Source organism: Triturus cristatus, chromosome 4_2 (assembly GCF_964204655.1).
Source record: "Triturus cristatus chromosome 4_2, aTriCri1.1, whole genome shotgun sequence".
NCBI lineage: Eukaryota > Metazoa > Chordata > Amphibia > Caudata > Salamandridae > Triturus > Triturus cristatus.
The window spans coordinates 310,239,928-310,262,064 of NC_140586.1; the positions used below are offsets into that span (position 1 = coordinate 310,239,928).

The following is a 22,137-nucleotide window of genomic DNA, read 5'->3' on the forward strand; positions in this document are numbered from 1 at the left end:
GCGCACTACACTACCAATGATAGGTGTCCCCGCGAGTGAACAATACCCCGACTCTGACCATGAGGAGATTGCAGCCACAGACAGGCTGAAGATAAAGAAAATGAAGGACTACGCGGATGAACGGCGACATGCCTCTCCCGCTGAGATCCGAGAAGGAGATTGGGTGTTAGCGCGACAAGAGCAACACCGAAAGACTGACTGCAGATATCACGAAACTCCACTGAAAGTGGTGCAACAGAAAGGAACTATGATCACTGCGGAAACTGACGGAAGACGAGTTACCAGAAATGTGACATACTTCAAGAAGTGCAGCCCAAATGTCAAGGAACTACTGACTGAACTGCGAGTTGAGAAAAGAGAACCAGAGACACCGCCCCGCTGCAGTCAGGCACTGATGGAAATCACTGGCGAACATGAGCGAGGCAGTACTGATCATCAATCACGCCCCAAGCAGACCATTAAGAAACCATCTCGCCTGATTGAAGAACTGTAAAGTTGAAACTGTCTTTTCTTTTGTTGTTTCTATTTTGTTTGTTTACAGGGGGTGGGGAGGGGAGATGTAATGATGCACCTCACATGAGGGGCACTAGGACCTGCCCAAGGGAGGACGAGGGCGGTCGGAAAGGGAGGAGCCGGGGGCCAAGAACGGCAGTTAGCAGATACCCGAGATATAGCGAGGTCGCAAATAAAGAACCTCCACAAGAACCACGAGTGTCCGTGTTCCTTTTGTCCACGCAGGACACTACAATGAGGATTGGTGGTATATTCTTATTGGCTAACTGAAGTTTCTTTTGCCTGGACTAGACGTGTTTTAGCTTTAAGGCGGGCTGCGGAGTCGACTTTCGCAACTACATTAGAATGCTTCAGGGGTTTGCCCATTTTCTACAGTTTTTTTTTAGCCTTCCCTCTCCCTCTTATGGGGTAATTTAGCTCCTCCATACCTCGAGTTGTGCGTCCTTTCACCAAACTCACGTAGGACTTCAAGCTTTTCAGGGCTCCGTTTTGATGTCAGCACTCCGCACTTTCCACTCCGTCCTGCTATCAGCACTCCGCTCCAACCAGACGGACGAAGGACCAATAGGTTCGGGAGAAGCACGCAAGAATCCTAATGCCCGCAGCTCCCCTTCTAACACTACACATCGCACATCAGAGAGCAGCTCGATAAAAACACACCGCAGAAGAGCAGGTCGGTGGTGTCACGAGAGTCTTATCCAGAGGATTTAGAGTCGGAGATTGACCCGAGTATCCGCCATCTGAACTCGGCGTTCGCATCCGCGTCTTGCCTCGAGCTCCTCCGAGCGAGAGATTTCAATAGTGACCACACCGTCATCCGCTTCAGTCAACACGCATACACAGACATCACCCAAAGATTACACTGACACTTTATTTGTGGGTGAAGAACTGCTGCAGGTTTATTTCATACAACACAGTATGATAATAAAATTGGGTTATCTTACGGGCGATCCAGGGCAGGCAGCCCCTTGCTGCCCGCCCGCCTGGTGAGCCAGCACACACGGTGGGTCGATGCCCGGCAGTGTGGCACATAAATATTTGCAGAACATCCACTGGGTCACGTGATCTGCCTCCTACTCCCGCCCCTTCCGACAGGGGCGGAGCGTGTTGTGGCCACCCCCGGTTGGTCAGGCCCCCCAACCGCCCGAAGGACTAACGGGGCGCCGTCGCGGTCTTCCCAGAACCCCCTTCGGCTCCTGGACCTTGGCTCGGGCACCCTTACTGTGCCGGACAGGGGTACCCTTACTGTACCGCCTGTCGCAGAGGTACCCTTACTGTACCAGTCTGCATCCAGATCGCCCTGTAACTCCGCCTGCAACGCAAAAAGAAAACATTAAACATTCCAATAACGCGCTGTGCCTGACACGTGGGGTAAGAGGAAAGGGCGGGAGAACGCGTGTCCAGGCTGGTGCGGCGCGCAGGAGACAGAGGAGGAACTGGGCGAGAGAGCCAACTAAGTAGGGGGGTAAGCCGCGCCCCCCGGCCCGCCTCCAGCTTCACACGATAGGGGGTCCTACCCAAGTGGGCGTCGGCCTCGCGCGCGAGGCAGCACAAGGGGGGAAGGCTCCGACGGGCGGCCACTAGAATGCTGCCCTGCTGATGTCCCACTGCTTGGGACGCGGGCAGCGGCATAGTGACCACACCGTCATCCGCTTCAGTCAACACGCATACACAGACATCACCCAAAGATTACACTGACACTTTATTTGTGGGTGAAGAACTGCTGCAGGTTTATTTCATACAACACAGTATGATAATAAAATTGGGTTATCTTACGGGCGATCCAGGGCAGGCAGCCCCTTGCTGCCCGCCCGCCTGGTGAGCCAGCACACACGGTGGGTCGATGCCCGGCAGTGTGGCACATAAATATTTGCAGATCATCCACTGGGTCACGTGATCTGCCTCCTACTCCCGCCCCTTCCGACAGGGGCGGAGCGTGTTGTGGCCACCCCCGGTTGGTCAGGCCCCCCAACCGCCCGAAGGACTAACGGGGCGCCGTCGCGGTCTTCCCAGAACCCCCTTCGGCTCCTGGACCTTGGCTCGGGCACCCTTACTGTGCCGGACAGGGGTACCCTTACTGTACCGCCTGTCGCAGAGGTACCCTTACTGTACCAGTCTGCATCCAGATCGCCCTGTAACTCCGCCACAGCTCTGGGGAGGCTACCGTCGCTGCCAGAGACCCCCCTTCCTCCCTTTGCTGTTATATGTGCCCTGCCCCTGCGGGCCAGCTTAATGGGCTAAATTAGGGGTCCTGCTCCGTAACCCGTAAAAGACGGCATTAATTTGCAACATCACACAGAAGCCCAGGGCAGACGAACAAAGGATGTCTTTTGGCCCCACTGCCGTAAGCTTAGACGTGAATGGTGTTCCTAACCTTCTAAGCGAAGCCACAGCAGCTCGTCCTAACGTAATTATGGGAAGATCTAGCACCTGCATATGGAGCCAGAACTGAACCATAGCTGAATTCCTCAATCCATCGATTCCCTTCATATCCTAGCACGAAGGTTTTAATTTCCACTCTATCTCCAAAGCTGATGTATTGATAGCGTCATGGTTCCTGAGTTGCTGCTGCTACTGCGAGGATTGCATGATTTGTCGGCTGGGCAAGACATTTTTAACGCAACTGCTAATCGGACGCCGTTTATCATGACTCCGGATAAAGCCAATTTGACTGACTGAGCTGCCGAAGGATACCTCTCTCAGCTCGGGGACCCAAATGTGTGAATGTTTCCCAACTCCCTGGCTCCAAGAAAGGCTGAGCGGGAAGAGCAACACCTAAATCAGTTTCTCAGGCTGGGAAATATGGCATTGGTAACAAGGCATAGGTGAATTAGGCACTTATGGACCTGCAATCCTATTGCGATTTTCCAATTGGCCAAAATAAGTGCCTTCCTGGCGTGTAATTGTGTTCCCAACAGCACAACAAGCAGGGTGAAGGTAGCGTGTGAGTCGGCCGCTTACCTACGTATATAAACACAAGCTGACATCACGGGTATGTAAATTTTGCTTCCTTTCACAGGTATTATCCTATTGCTTACCGCAAACTGACCCATATCTCAGCAACATCTCCTCGTTTCAGCCTTTCTACTTGCAAATTAAGTTACATTAAATTGGACGATAGAGTCTTATACTAGTCCCACTGTCCAACCCAATCATTTCTTGCTCTCCACTGGGACAGCGTATACAATTGCCTCGCTTGGTGAATAGCAGCTAGCTTTCTGATGGAAAGGGTCAAAAGGTGTGCCTACAGTCCTTGTTATACCGGTGTTGCTGTGCTATGGTAATTCGTGGTGCCGCCATAGTGGCTTGAAAATGAAACGACATATTTTATCAAATGATTTGTTGTGAGCCCCAGATATGATATCGTTCATATCATCATAGTTGACAGTGTCTCTATCTTGCCAATACCTGGGGCACGTCCGCCTTAAATGACGACATTACATCTGGCTTTTCCGCTAGCCTTGCCCATTAACCCGTCAAATGTCTGTGGAGAGCAGCACGTCTCTGGTCATGCTCAAGGTCGCTCTCTGGTCTCTCAATTATTACCATGGGCTGAGGGCATGCCATACACGGGTGTCTGGTTGAAGTATGCCCAGGTCATTGACACTCTCCCACGCGCAGTGCTGTGAACCGTTTCAAGTGGTTCATCAGATTCAGCCAGCCACCCCCTAGGTGGAGGCTTGCACTCCCAAACTTCTGCTCGTGTAAAACCCGGCCCACCTCCAGTTCAGTGAAAGTTAGTACTTCACGACACTGACAACCCCAGGGGCAAAATACTGGGCTGTGTAAATGCGGCCCGACACCACCATGAACAATTAGCTTGGAGTGGATGGGTGTTGCCTAGGCTGGCTGAAGGCAAAACCTTTGACCATCACTCCTGGCAAGATGTGCCAACGCAGGTAGAATAAAGAGTTACCCTGCCCTCCTTATTTCCTTTCCCAGATCGACACAGGTTGAAGAAGAATGCCCCTTCCCGAAAGGTCACGGCCTTATCCCTGAAGCCTATCCATACAGCATTCTACCGTAAATCTACAGCATTGCTTGTAAAGCGATATCTGGTTCCCCAATTATTCGTGGTCGATATGCTCTTCCTCAGTTTGACCAAAATCTTAGCTAATCGTATGCCTGGCTAATTCCCAGGGCTGTCTGGTTTAATGCTTTCGCCTGGAATTGCCCCCCCCAAATGTGGCCTTGCACTGAACCCTCATCTGGCCCTGGCGCCTATCAAACCACAGTGACAGCCTCTGTCACCTTCATACAATACATAAACAAACCTCACAAGGTCGCAGAAGCGGCAGCCAGGCTAAGTTTCGGTCAACCATGTCACTCTCTGCCTTCCCTGGCCTCCCTGTGGCAGGGAGAAGAACCTCACAGATGTTAAGTATGATAGACAACCCCAGGCCTTCCGCCTGTCTCAAAACAGCTCATGCTGCTGCCTATCCTGTATAGACTAAGCTGCCACTATGACTGGGTTGCCGAAAATATCACACCAGCTGTTTCCTAATAGCAAGGCTAAAGATGAAAGGCAGCCGCATCTCTTGACTTCAGCGTGGAACTACACAATACCTTCAAGATGTTATGTATGATACACAAACCCAAGCCCACAACTTGCCTCAACACAGCACAGGCTGCTGACTTTCCCATATACGCTAAGCTGCCACTATGACTAATTTGAGGGAAACCTTACCCCAGCTGTTCTTTAATAGCAAGGCAAAGATGAGACAGCAGCATCTCCTGACTCAAGCGTTGAACTTACAATAATAACATTGGTCGCTCAATTACTGTGTTACCTTTCCACAAGCTGACCATTGCACCATGGTTGAGACCGGGAATTAGGCTGAACATTGACATATTTGTACACCTGCTGCCAGGGGACATATATCTACCTATATACCTGCCCTTATCCTGTTGCACCACGTGGGACACAACTTCGTCCCTTCGTACCTACCGGCATGGAACTAATGCCAACGAGATACCCCCTATTACCGGATACTCCTAATAAATGCTGCATTTCGGTACAAAAATACCAGGGGATACATGCAAAAGGGGGGGGGGGGGGGCTCTCGCGTGCGTGGGAACCCATGTCATTGCGATAAGTAACAGTTGCTCTGTTCGAGCTAGAACATGCGACTTATTCATTTAATCAACTAATCTGTATGAACTAACTGCCACTTATGACCGAGTTGCAGAAAACATTACAACAGCTGTTTCAGAAGAGCGAGGCGAAAGATGAAAAGCGGCAGCATCTCTTGACTTAAGCGTGGCACTCACGGAACAAATTGTGACACCTAACGAACTTCGCCGCACTTTACTAAGTAAACCATGGCCACCAGAAGCGGCTTCCGTGAGATGGCCTTCTCAGTAGGGGCGTGGAGCTAGCACCTCCACACCAAAGTGCACGCCCTCCGAGCAACAACAGGCCCGAGAATCGCGCAGAGCATATTACAGATAGGCTCATTAGTCTGCGTGAAAATGCAGGATTCAGCAGCATAGCTATTTGCTCCGTTGTTTCCCCCTGCCATATACTCCCCTGTAAGAAGAGTTTGAAATGTTGCCAACTTATGACACTTTGACAGCGTTTGCGGGACTCGAACCCTTGTCCTGTGAGAGCCTTGATAACCAGAGGCACAAGACTTACCATTGAGCTATAGCTCCTGGTAGCAAAAGTGACAGCACCATCAGAAACCAGCGACAGGAAAAGGGGGGCGCCTGGGTGGAAGCATCTGCATACTGAAAAGAAAGGCCAAAGGACTGAAAAAACAACAAGCACCTTTGTCTAGGCGCATAGCCGCCAAACCGACAAGAGCATTATAATACCTTTAAAATCTGCTTCCAAAATAGCATCATCCCGGTGTTCCCCTTTGGGCTTCCCATCCAAGTACTAGCCGGCCTGGCCCTGCGTAACCTCAGGATGACCCGTGAACGTGCACAAGGAGTCAGTGTGTGAACATGGAGCTAAAGTTGCATCACACACTATGCAGTGTACACCGGGGCACAAGGTGTACCAACAGTGCACTGCAAAAACAGCCTTTGGGCACAACAAGCACACAGAAGGCATTAACGGGCTAAAGGTAGCACAAGCCGTGTATTATTGCTCTGATAATCTTCTTTAGCACAAGACGCGTAAACAACGTTGCACAAGAAGTGCTGACAGTGCATTAATGAGACAGCTTGCGGGCATGAAAAAACAGAGTGCTACTAGAAAATGTCCAGGCACAGGGAGCGCCCCGGGCCTTACTGCGACGGTCTGTGGGCACAAGGTGCACACACAGGGAATAATTAACACGCATCGGAAAGTAGATTCCCTGTCTTTGCTGCCTACGCACTAGCCCGCCAAATTATTTAGGCTACCCGCGGCACCACCAAGATTCTTGCCAGACCCCCCTCCGCCCCCAGGATCCAGGCTGGAGCTCGGGCAAAGCGTACCCCGGCTCAGGCTTCCGTCCTGTGCGCCGAGCCTTCCATCCACAACTGTACAGTATTAAAATCATTGACGAGCAAACGTTTAAGTGTGTCACGTCAGCAAATCCTTTTAAAAATGCCGCCTTTACATTCCGTTGTGGCCTACCACGCCCACAAGTTGCCGCTCCGCTTGCTGCCCGCAGCGGGAATGAAAGGAGGGAGCACAGGCACAGGACCGGTAGAGAGCGTGGCAAACAAAGCACAACAGCCGAAACTGGGGGTCACTGAGGCAGCAAGTGAACTGTCCTGCGGGGAGACTAAACTCACGGAACACTCCAGCCCAACCAAGCGGTCGTGCATTCGGGGCATTCAACAGCGCCTTTTTAGAGGGGATGCGCCGGCATCCCAGCGATGGGACGCATTAAATTATTTAACGGTGAACATACCATGTGACAAGCAATACGGCCTTATGTTCGCGTTAACATCGGTAAGTGCGCGCGTCGGAAGGGGATGGAATGGGATCGTTACAACAGGGGGGGGGGGGGAACTGCTCGTGCTTAGTCCATGGTAAGAGCACACGGCGACGCAAATACCCCCAGCACCGACTGTGAGCCCCCCCTCAATGGCTTATGGCCACGAGGCTGCCGGCGACGCGGTGTGCAGGCAGCTGGGCCCAACAACCAAGACAAACTGCCCACTTGTAGCGGCGCCACGCACAAACAAGAAACCACACCTGTAAAGCGTGAACAATCACCCGTCAGGGCCTCCGGGCGCCAATTAGCCGCCGGCTCCTGGGGGAAGCGAGACCGATTGCATTGCAAATGCCCGCCCCTGTTAGGCAGGGGTAGATAGGGTGATTTGCAGGGTCACCGGATGCTCAGCGTCTATCCCGAGACTCGAATCCGGTCCAGGTTCGAGGTTGGCCGCTCTCGCCGTTAGGCCAGCTCCGCAACCAAGCACAACCCTCTCGCCCCAACTAAAAGGTGAGCGTACCATGCCGGGGTGGCCTCCCGCCCACCCGGCCCGCCTCCTGGAAGAGAAGCCTCGAGACGCCAGCCGGTTGGTCGCACTCCTGCAACGGAGACACTAAATGACCTACCCCGCGTCCCAGCCCCCAAGACTGGCAGAGCCAGGAGGCCTTGTGTGCGAAATGCAGAACGTATGCCCCCGCTGCCCTTCTAACATTGTGGGCTACATGCACGCGCCCGAGTTTCCGGCGTGGGTGCGGGGGGGGGGAGATGTTCGGAGCTATGCAAGAGATACCGTTCCATTTACCCGATGGTACCACACATGGTCTGAGAAGGCACCAACAGCTGGGCGAGCAAAGAGCAGGGGGCGCTAATCACCGCGCGGAGGCCACGTGACTGTACAGCTACCTGCGCATGTCCGTACATGCTGCTGCCGAAAAGCTAGAGCGTCCCTGCATTCTACATGTTTGCGTATCAATATCTGGCGCGAACTCCACCAGCCGTAATGGAGCGCTTCACACGATCACATTACACATTCAGGTACGGGAGAGGGAGTTATTGCCCAGAATCAACCCCCCGGGGTCTATTAACGCGCCACGCCGGCCGATGGACTGTGTGGGTTGCGCGCGAATGGAGAGCCTTCCTATTTCGCAACTATTCAGCCACTTTCTCAAATACCGGAGGCAGCGGCCTCAAACACCCAGGCCGGAGACTCACCAAGCCGCGACGAACAGTTGAAGCTGGGGGGGAAAGTGCGTTGCGATTTTTAAAATTTAGCGCGAACCCCACCGCCGGCATTGGAGCGCTACATACGGTCACCGCATTCGCATTACAAATTCAGGTGGGGGGGGGGGTTAACAATCACGCAATGTGGACGCCACGTCCAAACAGACACCAAACCCCCTGCGGCCCGCCCTGTGGCGGAGGAGCCCCCACTCTTCCCTCAAGGCCTCCTGCGGCCCTGTAGTGGCCCGCTCGCGCCTTGCCACCATTACCTTCCAGACCCGGGTGCACATATCAAAGCGCTGCGAAATTGAGGACACGCCCGAATCCCCATTCCCTTCCGGACCCGGGTGGATCAGTCTAAAGCGATGTGCAATTAAGGACCCACCCGAACCCGATATTGCGCACCGGCGCAAAACCTGTCCCGCGAGAGCCTAGGTACCGTGGAACCCCAAGGCAAGATAGCCGCGCAGGGGGGGGGGGGGGGGGGTTTGGGTTTCAAACACCCATACACCGGCACGAACGCGCGTGGCCGCTACGCAGATTGTTTGTTGGGCATGGGGCTAGCAAAGCCACCGAAATCGGCGGCGGGGGTCGATCAGGGGTGTGGAGAGTCTTCACGCGATTCGCACAAGGGCCCCCACGCGGCAGGCGCCGTCGGGGGGGTTGCTCTCAAGCATCCCCATCCCGCATTTCAACGCACTGCACCCGGGACTCACCCCCGACCTTCTGAAAAGATCACAGGGCCGAGCGCGGTTTGAACCCGTGACCGCTGGTAACTAGACCAGTGCTCTACCCCTGAGCTATGCTCCGCGGCGACTCACCATGTTGGAGTCCAAACGTCTAACCCCCAAGCACACGGTCCCGTCTACCGGCGCTAGAAATCGCGCTGTCCTGCAAGCCCGCCCCGCCTTTGATTCTCCCGCCACGAAACCGACCAAAGCGTCCCCCCGACGCGCATCACGCCACTTGCGCCCCCCCCACCCGTGGACATCGAGCCACAGGGCCCCGTCAACCTGGTCATGCCCAGGGACAGGGCCGGGGTGGGGGAGGTTAGCAAGACTCACCGGCGTAGAAGATCTCCCGGAAGGCACGACGACGCCGAGGGGGGGGGGAGCCGATCCCAGTACCGACGAGAACGCGTGTCCAGGCTGGTGCGGCGCGCAGGAGACAGAGGAGGAACTGGGCGAGAGAGCCAACTAAGTAGGGGGGTAAGCCGCGCCCCCCGGCCCGCCTCCAGCTTCACACGATAGGGGGTCCTACCCAAGTGGGCGTCGGCCTCGCGCGCGAGGCAGCACAAGGGGGGAAGGCTCCGACGGGCGGCCACTAGAATGCTGCCCTGCTGATGTCCCACTGCTTGGGACGCGGGCAGCGGCATTCCAACTACTTTCGCATTGAACTCGGCATACGCTTCTCTTCTGTTTCCTTCGGTGTCCACAGCGTCTTTCAGAGTTTTGCGGGCCGAAAACAATAGGTTTTCACAGCGTGGTCGCTAACAACCGCAAAGGTGCAGCTCTCCATTGCTGGGGGTGGGGAAAGCAGCGTCACCTGTGGCTACTCGGAGGCGTGGTTCTCCGTAGCCATCTCGCCGCCGAGCTATCTTTCAAAGGTGTCAAGTTGTTGAAAAAAGTAAGCAAAGAACAGCAGTTGATAAATCTAAAACCTGCACACTTGGCCTATTGTTTAGTGAAAGCCAATTGATTACCTGCTATTAATTACTTTAAAACGTCACCCTCTGTGATGATTTCATCTCCTCTAATCTCCCTTTCCCTTGGCTTTCCCTGCTGCCGTGCTGCTTTAATTCAACAAAGTTCATATTTCTAAACTCTCTATTTTGATTTTACCAGGGCCAAGCTGCAGGAAAAGTAAGCAATAAATAAAGTTCAATTTTACATGTGGATGTTGGTGTTCAGGTTTTCCATACAACACGTCACACTGATGTTTAGGTTCATTCACTGGTAACATGTTTGTTCAAGGATTACTTTTTTAACAGTTTAGTATTTGTTTTGTGCGTGGGCTTTCAAGGTTTTTATGACAAATCGCTGCCATATGGACTCGGTGTCATATTTGTAACTATTGGAAAACGTTGTGCACTGCGATTTAAATGATTTACTCTCCCGACTCTCCCTATCTCTTGGCTCTTCAGTCTGCGACGCTGCATTCATTACTACAAGGTCAAGTTTGTGTCTGTGAATTCAACCGCGATAGGAAGGGAAAAACTGAATTCAGACATACACACCCCGCACATCACCAAATTTAGGCGTTCGCCCTCAAAGCTGATAAAAGAGACAAAGAACACGTTACATACGCAGGTGACTAAGCCCACGCTGATGGGGGCGGGGGGAGAGGCCGCTGCTACTATCCTTTCTCTGACATATTTGCTTTAAAAATTAGGATGTCCTGTCACATTAACGGGAATGGAGGGGTCTGGCACCCCACAGCGTACCATATCAGAGTGGGTACTATTTCAAACAAGCATTTGCAATGCAATAGGTCTCGCGTTTTTTGCGAGTTTGAGCTATTGGCATTGTAGATGACAATGCCTTTTATTTATTTGTTTTGAAAACCTGCAAGCAGTGTGTAAACCCTCACTTTGCACTTATAGTCCTTGCTTATGAGAAGAAAGGCTGGCAGTAACTGTTGTAATCTGTACAGGATGACACTTGTAGCCATGTTGTAGGTTTCAAAGTCTTCTTTATTAGATCCAGTTCCAGTTAACAACAGACAAGGCTTAGCCATGTACCAGCTCCTATTCCAGCCACAACTTAGGCCCTTGTTACAGCCCATAACACGGCCCCACCAGGAGCAGCCTGTCTAGCTGCTCAGCCCATCTCCAACTGTCATCACTCACCCACACAGGCACCCAGGCATTCCATTTATCACAGTCACACCAACATTCCGTTACCATCTCTCACTCTGGCTGAGCAGCTAGGAAGACCTAGGCTAATTACAATTAAGTAAAACTCAGGATATAACAGTAACTACGACTCTTTTGCTGCCAGCCTTGCTTTTCGTAAGTAAGGACTATATGTACAAAGTCCATACCGGTCAAGTTGCGCGATGATTGCAATATGGCGCTGAGACCAGGCGGGAGTTTATCAGCAGGCTGCAGCAGCTTCATAAACACTGGACAAATAAAATAGCTTGCGGGTACAGTGTGATTAAAGACAAGGTGTCAGTCAATTGTCAGAAAGACGAGTGTAAATAAAACATTTATGGTATTGCAGGGGAGGAGCGGAGTGGATGGAGCTTTGTGGGTACACGGGTGGCAAGGCAGGCGCTGTGGGTTTAAAGTGAAGTTGATGGGCATTGCTGAAGCGTGCTGCTGGTGTTGTGTTGCCAGGGGGCCATGGGCGGCGGTTATGACAGAGTTGGCCTTGTTTGCGCCATGAAGGAATAAAGCAGCTGTAGCGCGTCTGCTCCTGGCATGGGGGAGTTGTGGGGGGGGGATTCTGTGCCAGGGCAGCTGCTTTAAGAGGTGTGGGCTTGGTTTCGCTGGAGACGCATGGGGAGTATCGTAGCATGCCTGGAGTGCGGGTGCCATGGTAGGACGTGGATGGTTGATGGTGTTGAGTTAATGGCCATTTGGGAAGCGTGAAAGGGCATGTTGCAGGGAGGCCACGGGTTACATGATGTTTTCGCTCCACCAGCTGTGGATAAGTCCATTGTGTTCGAGCTGCAATAAAAACAAGATCTTTAGGCTTGTTTTCACTCGCACTGGTAATGGAAAGGCAGTAATACCACCAGACTGCATGTAGGGACTAGTCCATGGGAGTGAACTTCTCCGAAAAGGTGGGACATGCACCCACCATTAGCCATTTACAGGCTATAATTTGTAAATGACACACAGAAAACCCAATCCAATGCATGAGAGGAGTCAGACCCCACAAAGTACAGACAACAGATTGCCTAACAGCGCAAACGCTGTTTAGGCTTGGCCTAAAATGGTGCGTGATGTTTTTCTCTGCTCTTAGGAGAGAAAAGTCATTGTTCACCATAAACAAAAATTATTGAGCCCAACAATGTTATTGATTGTAGAAGACCCAGTTAAAGCCACCTTTCTGCAGCATGTAACTTTACAGCTGCATCAAGATGAACTGTGTTTTTGTTCCTGGATTCTTCATTGCTGAGAGCCCGCAGACTACCGCAGCGAGTTTAGGAACTGGCAGAAAGAAATAATTGAATGAGTAATCAAGGGTAGTCACGTCAGCTTTCTGTACAGTTCTCAAGGTCTGCCTCAGATTGTCCCATGACATAGTGTGCTCACTTGTGTATCCAGTTAATCTCAGCCCTTTAATTCCCAAGTACATACGATACATAAGGCAGACCACAGTTTGGTGGCATTCATAGTAGGCTGAAGCTTTCTTCACTTCAAATTAAACACAATGCATGCTAAGGTTTGCAGGTCATTTCTTTGCAGAATTCTTTGACAGAACATTTTTCTACATCATCAGATTTCTATTTACATCCACTCAGGGCAGGTTCCAATGACCAACCAACGTCTGTGTCACCTCATTTACAATTCTTTAAACTCCACATCATTATGCAACATATCTGAATCATTAATTTACAAGTGAATGCAACCAGGAAACTCCGAGGCGCCATCCAAGGACTGGACTGCCAGCAGGCCAGTCGCCCCTCCGACCAGCCCCTCACCCACCAAAAACTCTCATAACAAGAGCAGTCATAAGTACGCATATTGTTCCTTCAGTTAATAATGTAACTGTTTTACATTTACTTCTGCTGCTATTCCCCTGCCTTTACAAGAGAAGTTCATTGGTGAGCAGGATTTTTGCGACCTAAGCGTGGTCCATTTCCAAGGACGGTGTGAACAAAAGAGGGTGATAACTGAGCAACTTAGGCTTATAAGCTTATTGCCACTCCCATTAACTGATGTCACCCAAACCACTCGCTCTGCTAAGAGTTTGCTTTTAGCAAAAGTGGACAATGGATAGAAGGTGGGGGTTGGAGACTTCCCTCAAACAAAAGGCTAAACACAACTGGCCCCTTAAGATTTACGAAAGGTGCCAATTCGCTAGCTGCAGGGTGCTCTTTCCATAGTGTGCTCACTTGTTTAGCTAATTGATATCAGTCCTTCATGTTCCAAACACATACTTTATATATGGCAGACAACAGTTTGGTGGTATTCATGGTGGACTGTTGTTTTCTTTACTTCAAAGCAAACACCAGGCATGTCCAATTTTCATGTTATTTGTTTGCAGAATTTGTTATGACAGAATATTGGTATTGTTATATTATGTTGAACTCTATGTAGCTCAAATCCGGTTGTGCTTCAGGGAATGCTCTCTAAGTAAGGGCATTCATGACATCATGGGTGCTTGGTTTCATTTCGGTTGTGATAAAGTGTTGTGGTAAGGTGAGTAAAGGAAGGGTGTATGTGGTGCCTGAGGAGCCACCTATCTCAGTTGGTCATATCAGTATGATCTACATATTGTACCGAACGCAAGGGATGACAACCAGGTGATGGTGGTGGAGGATGAGAACCTAGAGAACATTTCAAATCAACAAAAGTTTGTGTTTGAGAGCTGGCTGGGCGTAGCCAAAGAGTAGTTGCATGAGATAAAACTCAAGAGAGATACAGTACCAGTGAAGCATGTGGCGAGGAAAGAGCCAATGGTAGTGAGGGACAGCGTGAAGGAAATACTGGTGCAGATGATCAAAAATAACATCATAGAGGAAGTGGAGGCCACTGAATGGCTTTCACTAGTAGTCTTCACTAAACAATTTGATGGGTCACTGAGGTTTTGTGTGGATCTTCGTAGCCTCATTAAAAACGTAGTTGTGGACTCCTTTCCTCCCCCTAACATCAATGAACTGATATTGTTGCTGTAGGGGGAAAATACTTTTCAAATCTTGACCTAAGGAGTACCTACCATCAGTTGGAACTTTACCCAGACTTCAGGCACCTGACTGCCTTTATTACGTCAGAGGGTACATTTCAATTTAGGAGACTGCAAGCATCTTTCAAAGTCTAATTTAAAATGTACTAACTGGTGTCTCAAATGTTGTTTTTTTCAAGATGACATCCTTGTGTTTGGGAAAGCATTGTTGCACATAACAAAACTTAGGGTGAGGTGTTGGCTTGCAGTGTTTAAAAAAAATTATTGCATTTAATGACCTCCAGAATCACAACAAAAGTATGGCAACAGTTAAACATCACAGGAGCCATGCCATTGATATTTACACATTCTGTGCAAGAAAACATATTTTCATCAATATCACATATGTAAAGTTAAATTACACATATATCACACATTGCAGCCGCTACTGTTGTCCCTCCCGCCGTTGCTCCAGCCACCACAGCCGCTGCCGCTCGTGGTCGCGGTTTGCGGCTTGACTGCCTGCGTGGCTGGACTGCTCATTACCCCGGCCCGTCTGCCGCCCAGAGTGTCTGCCGCTGCTCGCGGTCCGCGGCTTGGCTGTCTCCGGGCTGCGGTGTTGCTCTGTGGTTGGACTGCTTGTCATCCAGGAGTGCCTGCCTGCCTGCCGCCCGGAGTGCTTGCTGCCGCCGCAGTTTGACGGCTTGACTGTTGATTGTTTGCTGGCTGTTGCCAGCTGCTCCGGGCTCTGTGCTTGTTCCGCTCGCTCCAGGGAGGGACGACTGCTCCGTGTCCCGGTGTGCAGCATTGCCAGAGTCCAGCTTGTTCTACTGAGGATCAGCAACCTAAGACCCGCCGCCTCCCTACCCGGTGCCTCGTGATTGGTGCTTCTGCTCTTTGACTGCTCTGGTCCAGCTCCGGTCCGGATCACATTGGTACAGTGATACCAGACCCCTGCAGTCCATCGCGTGCCAGTGACAAGGATGAATTCGGGGAGTCACGGAGATGAGAGCTGAGGGGGAAGGGTCGCGCCTGTCGTGCCTGCCGTGCTTGGCGGTAACCTGCAGCGAGGGGATTACGGAACCTGTGGAACTGTTGGGACTGCCTGCCTGATCCCCTGCCGGGCCCTCGGCTGGTTCAGCAGGTCTTCGCAGGGCGCTAGCTGGGAGTTCTTGGCCACGGTCTGGATTTTGAACTTGACTCAATCGAGCCAAACTGCCTTGCACCTAGACGTACCCGCTGCACGGGTTACTAAGTAGCCAGGCGGCCGCATCCGCAGCACCCAGGACTACAGGCTCCAGCCCCAGCCTGATTTCGGCGGCGCATTGCCGCGACGTCATCGACCAGCGCCAGGAGGCACACAAAGGCGACTCATTAGAGAACTCCCGGGACGCGCCCGGACCAAGGGCGGGCCCGTCTGCAGCAGGACAAGGCTGGGCTGGGCTACCCCCCTTGGTCCTAGGAATAACATCATACGGGTAAGAAGCCGCCGATTATACAAATCCGCGAATCAAATATATCCGAGCATGGGCAAGAGAAAATTAGTGCCAAATGGAGGGAAGGCTAATACAAAAAATTTACCTATTACTAACTTTGACCGTGGGGATAATTAACAATGAAATAACCCAGGTTGAAGAACTTGCTGCCACAAAGGATGCCCTAGATGCAGTAATGAAAAAGTTGCATCTAGAGGTAGGGAGCACGCAACCTGTTTTGCCCACAACGCCAAAGGATGTCGATGAGGGTAGCGATAAGGTCTCTGTGGTTGAACCTATTAGTCATTGCGTAAGCACCATAGCAAATACTAGAGGTATGGCAAATGCCTGCATTATGACAATTCCACTAGAAATTTCTGCACTGTCCGATTCCTTGGAAATGGTCTCTCCACCGGCTAAAAAATTGAAACAACATCCTCCTAAAGTAAAAGAAATATTGACATTAAACCAGCAAAAAAAGGTTAAATCCAAACCGAAAGTTAAGAAAAGAACAAAAAATGAAGGATGTATACCCAATGAAAATATGGCTAATTATGATCCAAAACCATAAAAATGGGAAAATCTCTTTAAAAAATTGCACGGAAAAATGGACAGCATCGAACAACGAATGATGTCAGAAATAATGCTAGTAAAAAAGGATGTTACACACCTCCTAGAATTGGTCTCGGAATTATCATCTTTAAATATGCCGGAAAACATATTGACAATAAAGTCACCTGTTGAGACACAGAAAGATTGCTCTGGGATTCAAATCGAGACCCAAATTGCAGGGAGTAAAAAACAGCTAAGATCCATACCACAAGTATCATCTCATCAGACTGACCCCGCATCAGATCAAAGAATAAGAATGGACAAAGATGGTTTTAAAATTATAGCTAAAGCAAATAAGCCGGAATCGGCAGAGGGGCAAAAATTATTAACTAACAACCCGGCTGAAGTTTTACATTTACCCCCACAGGCAACCCCCTATGTGATAATTCTGAAAAATATCCCCAAAGTGAGAGGGGCCAGGAAAGAATCATATGATACATTAAAAAATCAGGTGGTGCATTGGTTCTCTAATAAGTTTAAATTTAATACTAACTTACTACAGCAAAACATTATAATGTTGAGAAGAGTTAGCTGGGTAGGGAATTTAAGGAAAACTTGTCAAGGAGACTGTGTGGTAGTGAAATTTCGTAGCAGGGAACTGGTTAGTAAATTGTTAAATATGCCCCGTAACCTTATAGCAGAGCCCACTGTATATTCGGGTGATTATATTACTGCCGTTCCCCTTGGCTATTTTTATAGGCCAAAAATGAGCATTGCTATAATGAAATTAATAATTTAGGAATGTCTGAAGTAATGGGGATTACCCCCACACCAAATAGATTTATGCCACTAAATCCCTGTAGTGATATAGATTGACAAGTAATGGAAGTCACAGAGCTGCAACCAAATGACCAGAAAGTCAATCTTAAATATAATAAGATACAACTCGAAAAAAAGAGTAGGATGACCGCCAAAGAGGATTGTGCTAGAAAGCCACCTCCGAATCAGTGGCCACTAGTTTGTGAAAGGGAAATGATGGGCACCAAACAAGTGGTTGGTGTATGCCAACTTTCACAAGACAATTTAAGTATAATGTCATGGAATGTGGCAGGGGTAAAAGCTAAATTAAATGATGAGGAATGGCAATTTTTTTTTGAGAACTGTGCTTTAATCTTGTTTCAAGAAACGTGGCATACTGAACCATTTTTTATAAATTGCCACCAAACTATATGTACTCATGCTACACCATCTAGAATGGGACGTGCAAAAGGTGGCCTAGCAGTCGCAATTTCAGTATCTTCCTCTCTCGTTTAAAAAAAATCATACACTGTATCGCAATTTTATCAATTATTTTATTTTAAAATCGAGGGGAAACAGCCCATTGTTGTAATACATTTCTATAACAACATTTTTGATAAAACAAGATCTAAGGTAATTAACTCATTAGAAAAGGATCTCGATGGTTTTCTGATAGGGATGGGGGTTATATGCTCATATGGGCTGGTGACTTTAATATTGAAAAATGTGGAGTCATATTTGGGGAACAATGTGACCATTTAAATGATTGTGGAGATCAAATTCCACCTTTCCCCCATGATATTTATGAAGAAGCTATTAATTCTGTCATCCATAAATATGATTTAGTAATTGTAGAATTAAAGGATGTAGATGAGCAATCGCCCACCCATACATTTGTAGGTGCTAGATCGTCTTCAACTCTTGACCATTTTATTGTCATAGAACAATATAGGGATCTAGTGGGTTCCCTTATAGTTAATGCAAGGTTTTTTAGCGATCACCGCCCCTTAGTCCTGATTCTGAAGATAAATACATCCAGGATTAAAAGACGGAAGGTAGCTGAATATTGTGACCCAAGGTAACAACGGAGTCTCATTAAAATGGTCAGAAGTAAATGCCTCTTTGTTTATGGAAAATCTTACAGGGAAGAAACAACATGATATTGATACCTGTTTAGATGGTTCATCGACTGATTCAGATATTTTTATTTTTTTTATTTTTTTTTGTGTTTTAAAAGTTTTATTGAACAATAAGTCGATTACAAGCACGGGCCTACAACCACCAGGGCCGGCCGCTAAGTACAGAATGAAATATACATTTATCAAAGCTGCAGTCGGTTCCCGGGGGTCGGCCCCGTAGTGAGTCCGGATAGTTCTAGAGGCACAGGAGACTTAGATCAAACAAACACAGAAAACTAAAAGAAAAACAAAAGGCGAGGCATAAAGACAAACGGCGCAGGGCAGGCTTCCTCCGGGGAACTCCAGGTCAGACCATTAAGCAGCACACGACAGGAAGGAGTACCGGGAGGCTGGGGACGGGGGGGGGGGGCCAAGGGAACTGAACGTCCATATATAGTCATTCCAAAAGGTGCCCGGAACCGTCAAGGGTCAGGGGGACATGGCGATATCGGTGTCCACCAGGGGGGGCGTACAGATACCCCCGCGATAAGCATTCCATTGCCCCCAGATTCTGCCCCATGCCCCCGGCTTACCACGGGCAACATACACAGTCTTCTCCCTGAACATACACCAGTCCATATTCTCCTTCCATACTGACACGGTGGGCGGCCGCTGGGCACCCCAAAGCTGCGCTATATCTCTCTTGGCAATCATGTTCCCCAGGGCCGCCCACCGAGTCTGAGCCGCGCTATAATCATTGGGCTCCCACACATTCAGAACACAACGACGCACCTCCGGCAGCAGCACAACCCCAGTGACCTGTCCCATAACCGTATGTACCCGGCGCCAGTAGTCCGCCACCTCGCGGCACTCCCACAGGATATGGAGAAAGGTGGCACTGAGCCCACAACCCCGCTTACAGAGCCCATCGTCGGAATATCCCATCGAGACCAAGCGAGGACCCGTCACATACACCCGGTGAAGAATCTTAAGCTGTACCAACCGGAGACGGGCCGGAATGGCGACCTCTTTGGGGGACGACAGTGCAGACTGCCAGTCCTCGTCGTCCAATTCCACCCCATCCCCCGTCCACGCCTCCCGAAGGCGCACCAAGAGGTCAGCCCGATGATTAATCAGTTTCTTATAAATTAAAGAAATAGTGCTGTCCGGGACATGTCCGTCAAGTATGCGGTCCTCGAGGGGCGAGGAAACCGGGATCGTGGTCCCCTCTCCAAAGACCGAGAGCAGGGCGTGTCGAACCTGGGCATAGCGGAAGAACTCCCTATCCGTAAGCTCATATTCGGCCTGAAGAGCCGCGAAAGTCTTAACCGCGCCCTTATGCCACAGGTCTCCCACTTTGCTGATGCCAATCGTGTCCCACTGGTCAAACCCCTTCGTAGTCCAGAGGCTCCCCAGGCGATCGGAGGCAAACAAAGGAGTAGCACATGTCAGTCGCTCACCCCAGCCCGTGGCAGCAGTGGCGGCCCTCCAGGTCCGCACAGCAATCTTAGTAGGACCCGTAAGGGTCCGGCCAGCCGAGCGGGAGTACAGCGCCCTGTTATAGTCCCCGCCGGGAAGCAGGAACTTGTCCATCTCATACGCCGGGTTCAGGCCAGGCGCATACGTGGCATGGTTGATGGCCGAAAGCTGCGCGGCCCAATAATACCTGCGAATGTCGGGAAGCGCGATGCCCCCGTCATACCAGGGGAGAGTAAGCTTAGCAAGAGCAATACGCGCCCGCCCGTCCCACACCAGTCTCCTCTGCAGGCTCTCTACCTCCCGAAAGTAGGCCACTGGGATGACGTCGAAGGAATTCTGGAGTGCATAGAGGAACCTGGGAAGGGACATCATTTTGAACAGCGCGGCCCGACCCAGCGGGGACAGGGGCAGCCTGCACCACCTGGCCGTATCCTCTCGCAATCGCCGAAGCGGTCGCAGGAGATTCAGCTCATAGCGAGCCACCGGGTCCAGCGAAACGTATATCCCCAGGTACTTAAAGCCGCTCAGTGATACCTGGATCGGAAGCCGAGGCGGTAGGAGTGGAGGACCACCGGAGATCGGATAGACGCAGGATTTAGACCAATTGATCGTGAGACCCGAATTATTCCCAAAGGAAGTCAGAACGTCAAAGAGGACGTTGAGCGACTGCCGCGGTGAGGTGAGATATAGGAGAATATCGTCCGCATACAGCGAAACCCGATCTTCAAAGCCCGGGGCCCACCGGATCCCTTGAAGCGAGGGCTCCCAGCGGAGCCAAGCCGCGAGTGGCTCCAGGGCGAGAGCGAAGAGCAAAGGGGACAACGGGCATCCCTGCCTCGTGCCCCTGCCGAGGGCAAAGGGCCGAGAGACCCGCCCGTTCACCACCACCTGAGCCATGGGCCCCGTGTACAGAAGCTTCACCCAGCCAATAAACCCTTCCCCAAAGCCAAATTTAGCCAAGACAGCCCAGAGGAATGGCCACTCGATGGTGTCAAAAGCCATCGTGGCATCCAAAGAAACCAGCACGGCCGGTTCGGAGAGGAGCTCCGCCCTGGCAAGGGCGCCATGAAGACGCCGCAAGTTAAGAGCGGTGTTACGATGCGGGATGAATCCGCATTGGTCCGGATGAATCAGATCGCACACGACGCTCAACAGACGATTGGCAAGGACTTTCGCCAGGATCTTAGGCTCCGCATTTAGCAGTGAAATAGGCCGGTAAGAAGTACAGCGATCTCGCGGCTTGTCCTCCTTGGGGATAACGACTATCGTGGCCAAACGCTGATCGGCCGGGAGGGAACCCGCCGCCAGAGACTCACGGAACATGCGACTGAGGAAGGGCGCAAGCTTGTCAGGGCGCAATTTATATAGCTCAATGGGCAGACCGTTGGGACCCATAGCCTTGCCCGAGCGAAGGGAGCGGATCGCGGTCGCTATTTCATCCACCGACAAGGGGGCGTCCAGCCGCTCACGGTCCTCAACGGACAGGCAGGGCAAGGCGATATCCCTCAGTAGAAGGCGAGAGTCGTCCTCATCCCTGTCAGTCACTGGGGAGTACACAGCCCGGAGGTGGTCGGCAAAACATTCCACAATCTCGCCAGGCTCCGTCACACACACACCATCCGCAGCACGCAACTCCGGGACCACACGATTCACTCTCTCCTTCCTGTCCAGCCACGCGATCAACTTTCCCGCCTTGTCCCCGGCATCGTACAGTCGACCCTGCTGCTCCCTATACATAGTTTTGGCCGCGTCAGTGACCAGGGACCTATATTCAAACTGTTTCAGGCTGAGGGCATGGAGCCCGTCCGGAGTAACATTCGCCTCCAAGGCCGACTCCAGCCCCAAGATGTCAGTCTCCAGCCTCACCACTGCCTCACTCTTGACCCTCTTAGCCACCACTATCTGGGAAAGGGCGTGTCCGCGGATCACGGTTTTAAAGGCTTCCCACAGGGACATTGCAGAAGACACCGACTCCTCGTTATCCAGGAAGTATTGGTCCATAGCCTTAACCAGGCTGTCACGAGTCGTAGGGTCTCGCAGGTACCATGGATTAATGGGAGCGATCCGCCCTGCAGACCGCGGCCCGGTGTCAAAAACAAGCCACAGCGGAGAATGGTCGGAGATACCCCGCGCCAGGTGCCTGACCTCTCGAATCCGACCAGTCTGCGCCGCGGGCATAAGGAAGTAGTCTAACCTAGAGAGACTCCCATGCGCCCCCGAGTGAAAGGTGAATTGACATTGGGTCGGATGCATCAATCTCCAACTATCC

The 22,137-nt window shown here is 51.0% G+C and overlaps 1 protein-coding gene across 2 annotated transcripts in view; it reads right to left on the reverse strand.

Annotated features, from left to right (window-relative positions):
- LOC146833769 (dimethylaniline monooxygenase [N-oxide-forming] 2-like) overlaps positions 1–22,137 on the reverse strand; it is a 274,031-nt gene that overhangs the window by 107,650 nt on the left and 144,244 nt on the right. The window lies entirely within an intron of this gene.